Below are 12,563 nucleotides of genomic sequence, written 5' to 3' on the forward strand. Positions count from 1 at the left end.
ACTTACCCACTGCTCAAGATGCCCGCCTAGTTGTCATTTCTAACTAATGACTTAGGAGAGCTATTTAATTTCTCTGAGAAACATTGCTCTGGTATAATTGTAGATAATAACAGGTACCGTATGGGAATATCAGAGCAGGAGTACTGCTGAGATAATGGATATAAAGTTCCAATGGAATATATTGGTTTACTGAACTGTTGTTATTACTGATGTTTGTTACAAAGGAGTATTTTATAATAAATGTCTGGTATTACCTATAGAAATGATTTATTGTTCCTTGCAAACATAGAATTATAAAAATAGGGGTTTTTTTTATTCCAAGATAAGTAATACCTGAAAAATGAAAACTGAAGGGAAAAATCAATTTTAATATAGAGAACACAAATGTAGAATTAGTTGGCTGCCATTGCAATTAATGAACATCAAAAGAAACAAATTTTTTTTCTCTAAGGGATTTATTATTTATATTGAAAACTTCATAGATTTTCTTTTGGTTTAATAAAGCAATAAATTATTTAAGAAGATGATATTTTCCAGCCCTTAAGGCATTCGGATCTGGCTCAAGAGCCCATGAGAGTATTTTAGGCATGGAAAGCGAAGACACTCTGGCAGGAAAAAAAAAAAAAAAAAAAGAAGACCTAAATGAAAGATCTCTGCGAGTGAGATCCCAGTGGAAAGAATGGGGCCATCAAAGAAGGAGGTACCTTTCTCTGAAGGGAGGAGAGAACTTCCACTTTGACTATGACCCTGTTGGAATAAGATCGAAGTCGGCGAACCCTAAAGGCTTCCATAGCCTTGGCAACTCATGACTAGAGCCTAGGGAGATTACTGACGCCATAAACTAGAGTGTCAAATTGTTAAATCAACAACAGGAGTCACTGTGTATTTACTTTTCATGTGGGATCTGTCCTTAATGTATTGTCCAATGTGAAGTAATGCCATAACTAGTACTGAAACAGTATTTTTACACTTTGTGTTTCTGTCTGGGTGCAAACTGATGAAATTCTTACTTAGTATATACTGAATCAATCTTCTGTATATAAAGATAATTGAAAATGAAAAAAATAACACTTGGTTTTAAATTGGAAATTGCATAGAAAATTAATCAATTTTTTAAAAATATCATGTAGGATCTCTGTCCTTAATGTGCTGTACATTGTGATTTAATGCTATAACTAGTACTCCAATAGTATTTTTCACTTTGTGTTACTATGTGGGTGCAAACTGTTGAAATCTTTACTTAATATATACTAAACTGATCTTCTGTATATAAAGAGAATTGAAAATGAATCTTGATGTGAATGGAAGGGGAGAGGGAGCGGGAAAGGGGAGGGTTGCGGGTGGGAGGGAAGTTATTGGGGGGGGGGGGAAGCCATTGTAATCCATAAGCTGTAGTTTGGAAATTTATATTCATTAAATAAATGTTTAAAAAAATAAAAAAATAAAAAGAATAAATTGAAAAAAAAGATGATGATATTTTCAAACAAAAATGTTTTAGATAATGTGTTAAAAGTGAATATTACATTGATGCACTAGGCACCTTTGTCAAAAATTAAAATGTCATCATTAGAGTGTTATATATTGTTAGAAACTTTAGAAAACAGTGTAATAGCAATGTGCATTAAATCATTAGGGAACAAAGATCCTTTGTGATTGGTTACTATTTTACCCAGCATATGCATATGTAATTTCTGAAATTTTCTCTGGTCAAGGTTGGCAATATAGGGAGTGGTTCAGAAGATGGCTTTGGGAGTTAGTGTGTTTGGCTTCCAATCCTAGTCCCATCTCTTGCGAACTGAGAGGTCTTACATGTTACTTATATCCCCCTATATTTTTTCTCCTATGTAGAACAGGGATAATAAAAAATACGGCTCTCACAATATTTCTGTAAGGTTTAACCTTGATAATGCGGTCATTACATGTCTGGCCATGACTAAGATGCTCAGTAGATAGCAGCTGAAAGGATGTCTACTCTACTAACTGAAATGGTGTATTTGTCTTTGTAATAATGTAAAATTAGTTTTTTTTCTGTCTAGATGTTAAAGTTTCAAATGCACTAATTAATCTAAACTTAGTAATATTTTCCAGGCCACATTAAACTGAATCCAACTCTTCTCAGGCGTACAGGAAATTTCCAGGCAATGTTGTCTCAAGCTGCCCTTCTGGGCTTCATAGCATTGACATGACTTAAAGTGAAAGCTTGCCACTTTGATTTTCTTTCCCAAGTTCAGACAGCAAAAGCTTGTAATTAGCAGTTTATTTTAATTACTCTTACTATCACTGATTTGTTCAGATACTCAACCACTCTAAAGGTCCCTGGAATTTCTCAATCTTTTCTTCAGAGAGTAAGCATCCTATTGCTACCACTTACCCTTGGCTCCTGTAGCCTTAAAAGTAAAGGCACCAAGTTGAATGAAATGATGTTTGTGTCAATGTCTTTTCCCACTCAAAGCAAGATGCTTGTGTATACCAATGGGGTAGTTCCACCTGACTCTCGCTGCAGTTCCTGGTCACAAAACGCTACGTTGAGTAATTATTTATGAATATCCCAATTAGCTTCCCAAGTAACTTGAGGTTACTTCGTAGTCTTCTTTATTTTTTTCATTTTTATTTCATTTTAACAGAGTCAATATGATTTTTAGATATTAGAACATAATGATACTCCCCTTCTCCCTCCCTGCCTTCTACCTTGCCATCCTCCCTCCTTCTACCCTTCTTTTTAAGTTTTTGAGATAACAGATTTTAAATTTACGTTATAGTAAAAAGGCTTAATACTTCACTGCATAAGGAGTTTAATTACTAACCAGCAAAAAGACCTTAGTTTAATGTGAATATAGACAATGGCTGTAACCTATAACTTAATGGAAAAATAAGTTTAAGGCTTTATCATATTTGTTTATGTTGATGGCTATACCAATAATGAATGAATTAATGGAATTGATTTTATAACAGTCCTGGATTAATTTTATTTCCTTTTTTTTGGTGTTTGCTTTTTTCTTAACTTTTATTTAATAAATATAAATTTCCAAAGTACAGCTTATGGATTACAATGGCTCTTCCACCCCACAGCCTACCCCCCACCCGCACCCCTCCCATCTCCTGCTCCCTCTCCCATTCCATTCGCATCAAGATTCATTTTCAATTATCTTTATATACAGGAGATCAATTTAGTATATATTAAGTAAAGATTTCAACAGTTTGCACCCACACTGAAACACAAAGTGTAAAATGCTGTTTGAGTACTAGTTATAGCGTTAATTCACATTGTACAACACATTAAGGACAGAGATCCTACATGAGGAGTAAGTGCACAGTGATTCCTGTTGTTGACTTAACAAATTGACACTGTTGTTTATGGCATCAGTAATCACCCTTGGCTCTTGTCATGAGTTGCCAAGGCTATGGAAGCCTTTTGAGTTCGCCGACCCTGGATTAATTTTTTCCCAAGCTTTAGTAAGATATAATTGCCAAGTGGAATTGAATATATTAAAGGTGCACAAGATAATCTATTGATTATATATATACACATACATATGTTATATATAATATACATGTTATATATATATATTATACACACACACACATTATGAAATGACTGCCACAAGTGAGTTAGTTAACACATTAATCGTCTCATATAATTACCATTTATTTTTGTGGCAAACAGGTAACATCTCCTTCCAGCCAATTTCAAGCATATAATACATTTTTCTCAAGTGGAGTCACCATGTTTAACAGCAAACCCCCAGAACTTACTCATCCATGACTGAACAGCTTTACTCTTTGACATGTGTGTTCCCTCCCTCTCAGCTGGTCTGCACCATTCTTCTCTCTGTGGAGGGATGTACGCTTTGCACAATGCTTAGCTAGGCACATGATATCTACTCATTTAATGCTTGTTACTCATTTATTAGAACATGAGAGAAACAGAACAGTTCTATAAAGAAAGGAATGAAATGTGATGAATAGGACATGTATATTAACTGAATAACACACTATACTTTTAATGATCTTGTGACTTTTAAAATTTACTTTCTATGAGTGAAGTTGAACATCTTTTCATTTGATTATTATTTATAGCCCTTGTCTATTTGCCTGTGGACACCTTATTTAGTGGAGCATTAAGCCTTTGACTATAGTGCAAGTTAAAGACATAGTATCTCAATAAGAATAAATACAATATTAAGTTAAAAAATACTTCAGTGCAAAAAAAAAGGAGCATTCTTGTATATTAAAGTACAGGCAATGCCTTTGGGAGTTCGATTTCCTACTTTTGTGAAGCCACAATCAAATCTTGCTACATCCCAATCATCAGAGTGTGCCAAGTGCAAAGTCTTCATCGTCACCCTGACATTTTCATTTAGCTTCTGCTGAATACCAGTAAATTCTTCCAACATTCAGAAAAATGCTCCTGAGCATTTCCACTGTCATTTTGGTGATGTGATACATCCTACAATCAAACAGCAATTGTCAGGTCTCTTTGCTTTTAGAGCAATTCAAGGATGCCTTTGTGGGCCTGAATTACTTGTACTGATGGGGGAAAACTATTATTTTTTTTTTCATGCTTCCATATTTTTCAGGTACAGGAAGATGTAATTATTCAGTTTGCATATACACAACCGTGTTTTTTAACTTTCGCACTTAAGTGGCGGTAGATTTATTTTGAGCTTGGCACTCTACAACAAGGAAATCATTGTATGAGATTGAAGGCAATGTCCTGAGTCACAGTGAAATCAAAATGCTGGCTTCTGAGTGGAATGTGTGGCAGAAAATCACCAGGATGGCCAGCACTTCCAGATTCTAGAGTAACAGGAAATTTCTGATATATGAAGCCAGTGATCTATGGACACAGTTGTCTACTAAATCCATAATTCTAGCTAGGCTTCACTCTTCAATTCTGCTCAAGCTATTTGGGATTTACAGCAGATATTCTGCTTCTCTTCAAACTCTAACTTTCTAAAATTGTGCTCATGATTTTCCTTCCAAAATTCATTGTTCTATTCATCATTTGTAATTCAATCAAAATTGCTATCATTTTCCCAGTCACCAAGACACAAGAATGATGGTTGAATTATTTTTACATGTGAACCAGCCCTTGAGTTCTGTGTTTCCTCTTCTTTTTTTTTATTAAACTTTTATTTAATGAATATAAATTTCCAAAGTATAGCTTATGGGTTACAATGGCTTCCCCCCTCCCATAACTTCCCTCCCGCCCGCAACCCTCCCCTTTCCCGCTCCCTTTCCCCTTCCATTCATGTAAAGATTCATTTTCAATTCTCTTTGTATACAGAAGATCAGTTTAGTATATATTAGGTAAAGATTTCAACATTTTGCCCATATAGCAACATAAAGTGAAAAAACTACCATTGGATTACTAATTATAGCATTAAATAGCAATGTACAGCACATTAAAGACAGAGATCCTACATAATTTTTTTTTAAATTAATTAATTTTCTATGCCATTTCCATTTTAACACCAGGTTGTTTTTTTTTTTTTTCATTTCCAATTCTCTTTATATACAGAAGATCACTTCAGTATATAATTAGCAAAGACCTCATCAGTCTGTGCCCACACAGAAACGCAAAGTATAAAAATACTGTTTCAGTACCAGTCATAGCATCACTTGGCTTTAGACGACACATTACGGACAGATCCCACATGGGGTGTAAGTACACAGTGACTCCTGTTGCTGACTTAACAATTTGACACTCCTGTTCATGGCGTCAGTATTCTCCTTAGGCTCTAGTCATGAGTTTCCAGGGCTATGGAAGCCTTTAGAGTTCGCTGACTTTGATCTTATTCCGATAGGGTCATAGTCAAAGTGGAAGTTCTCTCCTCCCTTCGGAGAAGGGTACCTCCTTCTTTGATGGCCCCTTTCTTTCCACTGGGATCTCACTCACAGAGATCATTCATTTAGGTCTTTTTTTTTTTTTTTCATGATATCTTGGCTTTCCATGCCTGCTATACTCTCATGGGCTCTTCAGCCAGATCTGAATGCCTTGAGGGCTGATTCTGAGGCCAGAGTGTTGTTTAGGACATCTGCCATCCTATGAGTCTGCTGTGTATCCCACTTCCCATGTTGGATCTTTCTCTCCCTTTTTGATTCTATCAGTTAGTATTAGCAGATACTTGTCCTGTTTGTGTGATCTCTTTGACTCTTCGACCTATCAGAGCTATCAATTGTGAGCTGAAATTGATCACTTGGACTAGTGCGATGGCATTGGTACATGCCATCTTGATGGGATTGTGTTGGAATCCCCTGGCACATTTCTAACTCCACCATTTGCGGCCAGTCCGATTGAGCATGTTCCAAATTGTTCATCTCCTCCCTCTCTTTTTCCACTCTTAGATTTAACAGGGATCACTTTTCAGTTAAAATTTAAACACCTAAGAATAATTGTGTGTTAATTACTGAGTTCAACCAATAGTACTAGAACAACAACAACAACAACAAATACTAAAGAGGATAAAGTATTACATTGTACATCTAAAGTCAGGACAGGAGCTGATCAGTTCATTGTTGCTTATAGTGTCCATTTCACTTAACAGGTTTCCCCTTTGGCGCTCGAAAATCCACAACAACAAAACAAACAACCCACTTAAGAGATGGGCCAAGGACCTCAATAGACATTTTTCGAAAGAGGAAATCCAAATGGCCAACAGACACATGAAAAAATGTTCAAGATCACTAGCAATCAGAGAAATGCAAATCAAAACCACAATGAGGTTCCATCTCACCCCGGTGAGAATGGCTCACATTCAGAAATCTACCAACAACAGATGCTGGAGAGGATGTGGGGAAAAAGGGACACTAACCCACTGTTGGTGGGAATGCAAACTGGTTAAGCCACTATGGAAGTCTGTCTGGAGATTCCTCAGAAACCTGAACATAACCCTACCATACAACCCAGCCATCCCACTCCTTGGAATTTACCCAAAGGAAATTAATTTGGCAAATAAAAAAGCCATCTGCACATTAATGTTTATTGCAGCTCAATTCACAATAGCTAAGACCTGGAACCAACCCAAATGCCCATCAACAGTAGACTGGATAAAGAAATTATGGGACATGTACTCCATAGAATACTATACAGCAGTAAGAAACAACGAAACCCAGTCATTTGCAACAAGATGGAGCAATCTGGAAAACATCATGCTGAGTGAATTAAGCCAGTCCCAAAGAGACAAATATCATTTGTTTTCCCTGATCTGTGTTTCCTCTTCTAAGTTGCCTTTTATATGTATCTCTTTTCCATTCTGATAGGTTCCTCCCAAGTACAGATCCCTCACCTCATCCTTTGGGATAGTAATGCCAACCAAAAAATATATATAAAGACGACTTTAATAAATATTTCAATTTGCAACAAAAGCCACTTTGACTAACTATACTAATGACCATAACATTTAATTACAGAAATGCAAAATAAAATTCAAGTCAATTTCAAAGGAATAAAATCTTCAACTCAGTTATCAAATCTCCATAGATGCCTAAGTAGCTTCATGCCTCCACTTCTCTGCTTTACCCTGATTAACTATACTGTCTTTTATCACAGGACATTCCTACTAGTAATCCAGATTTTGGATTGATAAAGTAGGCCTGGCAAAATGAGTTGTTGTTTTTAACCTTTCCATATAAAAACAGTCAAGATAAATATATTATCAGTTACTTTAGAAATTGAAGTCTATGAAATTCACATTTTGCAAGTCAATGAGTACACAGTTAACTCATTATTGGTCTTCTATGTGCTAGCATTTGGTTTATAACACAGTTTAGTGTACAGGATGTTCTATTACAGTTGTAAATGAGTTAAAATTTATATAAAATTTAAAGTTCAATCAAACATTTTTAAATCACCAAATTTTCTCTGAAGAACTCCAGGATTGATCAGAACATAATTACTAAAATAATTTGTAATTAGAAATCTCTGAAGTACATAATCTCTAAGGGGCTTCCTAGTTCTAATATCCTCTGATTTTTAAGTTTTCACATGCACTCATACATATATATAATTCTTGTAGAGGGAATGAGGGGAAGTAAAATGGGACACACTTAAGAATCACAATTCAATTTAATTTAGAGTTAGCGAGACCTTGAAGGCCACCTCTGTCCCCCAACCACTTTATGCAACAGTGAGGAGACCAAGGGCCAGAGAAAAGTGAAATTACTTGCTCGGTCATTCAGAAGATTGGAGTGCAGTGGGGTTTCATCTCGATAGTGAGCATCTCCAAACCCACACCCAGTGCCCTTTCTAGGACTCAACGAAGATGTCCCATGGTGACAAGTGTTATAAAGAAAATGAAGACACTGGAGAAGGATTGTGGTGAGTGATGGACTGGGAGTTTACTTCCTAAGGGGAAGTCAGGAGAGTCCTCTTTGATAAAGAAGCTTTTGTACACAGATAAGAAGGACCCTGGGGGGTGCCTACTTCCCAGTGCATAAATACTAGAGTGTCAATTTGTTGGGTCAACAACAGGAGCCACTGTGCGCTTGCTCCTGATGTGGGATCTCTGTCCTTAATGTACTGTACATTTTGATTTAATGCTATAACTAGTACTCAAACAGTATGTTTCACTTTGTGTTTCTATGTGGGTGCAAACTGTTGAAGTATTTATACTAAATTGATCTTCTGTATATAAATAGAATTGAAAATGAAAAAAAAAAAAATGTCCCTAGTTCAGGAATGCAGCACCTTGTAACAAAGTGCATAATGATATGAGAGCAGCTGAGAAAGGACTGTTTTAAAAATATTTCTAACATTATATAAATAAGCTGGAAACTGAACATTTCTGTTGCTTTACAATGTTTGTCAAAGAAGAATGAAGTCCTGAGAGAGAGAAGGAGGAGGAAAGATCCGTGGATTTTTTCTCCAATTGCACAGGTTTTGAAGGTTTCTCTGTGTTTTCCTTGTGCGTTCTGTGATTTACCCTATTGTGATAAAGCAATCTGTTGAAACACACTCCAAGAAAGAAAAAAAAGCTCTGAGTATACACATGTTAATACTATTATGTCCATTAAAAAAAATCACACGGCACACCATGGAGAAAAAAATAAATATTTTTTTCTTTTTCTCAACTCTGAATTCTCTTTACTCTCCTTTCCCCATCTTTTTTTTTTTTTTTTTTTTTTTTTCTGGCTTAACCTCTAATTTTTCCCTCTCCCTTCACTTTCAATCAAAATTAATCAAGTTCTTGATTAAGATTCAAACCATTTAATTTTCAATCCTTTATGAACTGGGCATTTGACAATCACACACACAAAAAGCCAGTAGTTTATAACTGTCTAGTCACTAAATATGAAATTACTTAAAAAATATTTCCATTTATTGGTTTCTGATTTATCAAGAATCATTATCTTGAGTTCACTGAGTTTTAACATCAAAAATAGAAAACCAAATTTTCAGACACCTAGTCACAACTAAGGCCATTTATTTTAGCCGGGGCGGGGGGGTATAGTAAGTGTATATGCATGAAAGTACTGGATTTGGGTGGGTGTCCTGGTGCAGTGAGGTAAGCCACCACTTGGGATGCCTGCATCTGCATCAGAGTGCCTGCGAGAGAGCCTGTCTCTGCTTCCTATCCAGCTGCCAGCTAATAAGCACCCAGAGAGGCAGCAGTGAGTGAAGTACTTGGATCACTGGTAACCACATGGGAGACCCAGACTGAAAGCTTTGCTTCTTTTGCTGTGCCCGCTCTGGCTGTTGAAGGCATTTGAGCAGTGAACCAGCAATGCAATTGTTTTGCTCTCATTCTGCCTTTGAAATACATTAAAAACATTTTTTTAAAAAAAGTACTAGATTTGTGCAAACGTGTTTCTGAACTCATTTAAGTAAACAAAATGTTTTCAATATAATAATGCCAGTGAGTGAATCATGGACTTGAATCAGTCAATTCTATGAACTGCAGTTTCTTCATCTGCTGAATGGAGGTGATGCAGGCAGGTCAGATGAACAAAAGGCAGGTTTTATTATTTTTAACCTAGGTACCTATTTTATTTCTTCTAGGATTCTTTTCCCTGATTTCTGCAGAGAAACCTAAGGAATCTGAAAGTTAAGCCTATAGATTTGTTAATGAATGGGTCATTTATCCATTCTATTTTTTTTTGCAGCCACCTTAGAGTTACATACATCTGCATGCATACTCACACCTACCTGTGATTTTAGATAGAGAACTTTCATTTTTGTTTGTTTGAAACACAGAGTAACAGAGAGAGAAGGAGAAGGAAGAGATTGTTGATCTACTGATTCACTACCCAAATGACTGCAACCATCGGGTTGGCCAGGGTAATGACAGACACAAGAAACTCTTTCTGCATCTCCCATGCAGGAACCACGTGCTTCCATCATTCCCTGACTTCACAGGCATATTAACAAGAAGCTGGATTGGAAGTAGAGCAGCTAGGACTGTAAGTGGCACTGTGTGACATGGGACATGGCAGCTATAAGTTGTTGTGCCACAAATTGCCAGTTCCTAGCTAGACACTTTTAGAAACAATGGAGAGGCTCAAAGAACTATACTTACTATTGGGAGCTAGAATGCTAAGGCAGCCAACATAAAAATCATAGCTATCACAGGGCTTTCAAAAGTTAATTTAAAGTGTATATTTTAATATGCATGGATTTCAAAGTTTGCATCAAAAAACTTCCTTCAGTTTAAAATTTTCTGTGTACCCTGGTAGATGGGAACTTAAGGTAGATTTTGCCTCAGGTTCTATAAGCTTCCTTTTGCTTAGTGTTAGAGCTTTCTGGAGCCATGCAGATAAAACGGCAAATCAGTTCCAAGCTTTCCAAAGACATTTTGTTCTTTCCCTCATAACTGATTAAGGCACCATGTTTATGTGGGTGGCTGCAGAACTTGTTTCCATAAGGAAGAGTATAATTTTCTCAGTAAAAGCCAGGTTCTCCTCTTATCAAAATTTTTCATTTTCAGTTGAAACTGCTCTTAAAAATGATGAACTTTAAAGATGACCTCACTTAGGAGGTATCATCATTTATTTAAAAAAAAGAACAAGCTGGATAATAGTTAGAATTATAACTTGGTGGCTTGAGGTAACATCGGAAGATATAAACCATAGTTCTCAGAAGAACTGAAAATTTACTGTTTTCCAGGGATCTGATAGAAACAAGCATAACCTTAAATATCATCATACTTCAAATCTCAATTCACTTAACTCAATTTACTGGCAATAAAATGAATGGAACTTACACATGTGTAGGAGTAGCAAAATTCACTTTATGAAACTTAGAATCTGAATTAGATATAGTCAGGTCCAGTAACAGCTAAATTTATAGGAAACTTTTAAAAACTTATTAAAAGTTCATACAGTTACTTGGAATATGAATCTCCTTACTGACTTTCTTTCAAAGGAATTTCATACCTTTTTATAGCCTTTTATATCTAATTATAAGCCTAATGTTGAGTTTGAAGAAATGAGAATGTATTCAAGACACATGATGTAGATCTATAATTTGAAGAATTTTACAAATCTTGCCAGAAAACATGAGACAGAAGATATCTTCAAAAAGTGCTAAAAGCAATAAGAGGCAAACATTTCTATTATATGTGTAGTTCAATGCAGTTTTTCTTAGTTCTCTTTTATCATGACAGCAGGATTCTTTTTCTTTTCATTTTGTGTGTGTGTGTGTGTGTGTATATGAATACCAAGTATTAGGAACTCAGTAACTGCTAGATGACTTGAGCTTCATCTACTAGGATATATATTGTTAAATTATTGACAAGTTCTTGAAATTCAGGCAGATAATAAAGGTTGATTTCTATATATAATGTCTGTCCTCAGGCTATTACAGACACTGCTTGGGCTCTACAAATTTTCTAAATGTGTCTAATAAGAAAATTTGCAGCCAGCACTGTGGCGTAGAAGGTTAAGCCTCCACCTGCAGTGCCAGCATCCCATATGGGAACTGGTTCAAGTCCTAGCTGTTCCACTTCCAATCCAGCTCCCTGCTAATGTGGCTTCCACCCATGTCAGAACCCCAGATGAACTTCCTGGCTCCTGGCTTCAGACTGGCCCAGCCCTGGATGTTGTGGCCATTTGGGGGAGTGAACTGGTGGATGAAAGATCTCTCTCTCTCTCTCTCTCTCTCTCTCCACCTTCTTCTCTCTTTGTATCTCTGTCTTTCAAATAAAATAAATGTCTTCAAAAATAAAAAAAATTTCCTTGCTAATAGCACAAGTGGCTCAGCATACATCTAGCAGACTCTTTGCTCATTAATAGTCATTGCCTTTACCTTAAATTTATTCTAAGGCATACCTAGCCAAGGATGAAAGTGTAAAATGGAGTATTTCAATCACGAATCCCTGCTTCTGGAACCTTTGAAAAGCTACCAGTGTTGAATAGCAGTCTTCCTTTCCTTTTAGATCTATTCAATACCACTATAAACCTTTATATTTTATTAGAGATTGTCCATAGGATGTTAGAGGAATCCAGCAAAGACAGTGTGCTCCCCTCAGTTAGCATAGCAGATTATGTACTTCTACAGGGCAAAGTCATTCATTTACAAAGTCCAGGCATGCCTGCGAAAGAGGCAGCTTACAGTGTGTCTCTTG

Source organism: Lepus europaeus, chromosome 10, assembly GCF_033115175.1.
Source record: "Lepus europaeus isolate LE1 chromosome 10, mLepTim1.pri, whole genome shotgun sequence".
Taxonomy (NCBI): Eukaryota; Metazoa; Chordata; class Mammalia; order Lagomorpha; family Leporidae; genus Lepus; species Lepus europaeus.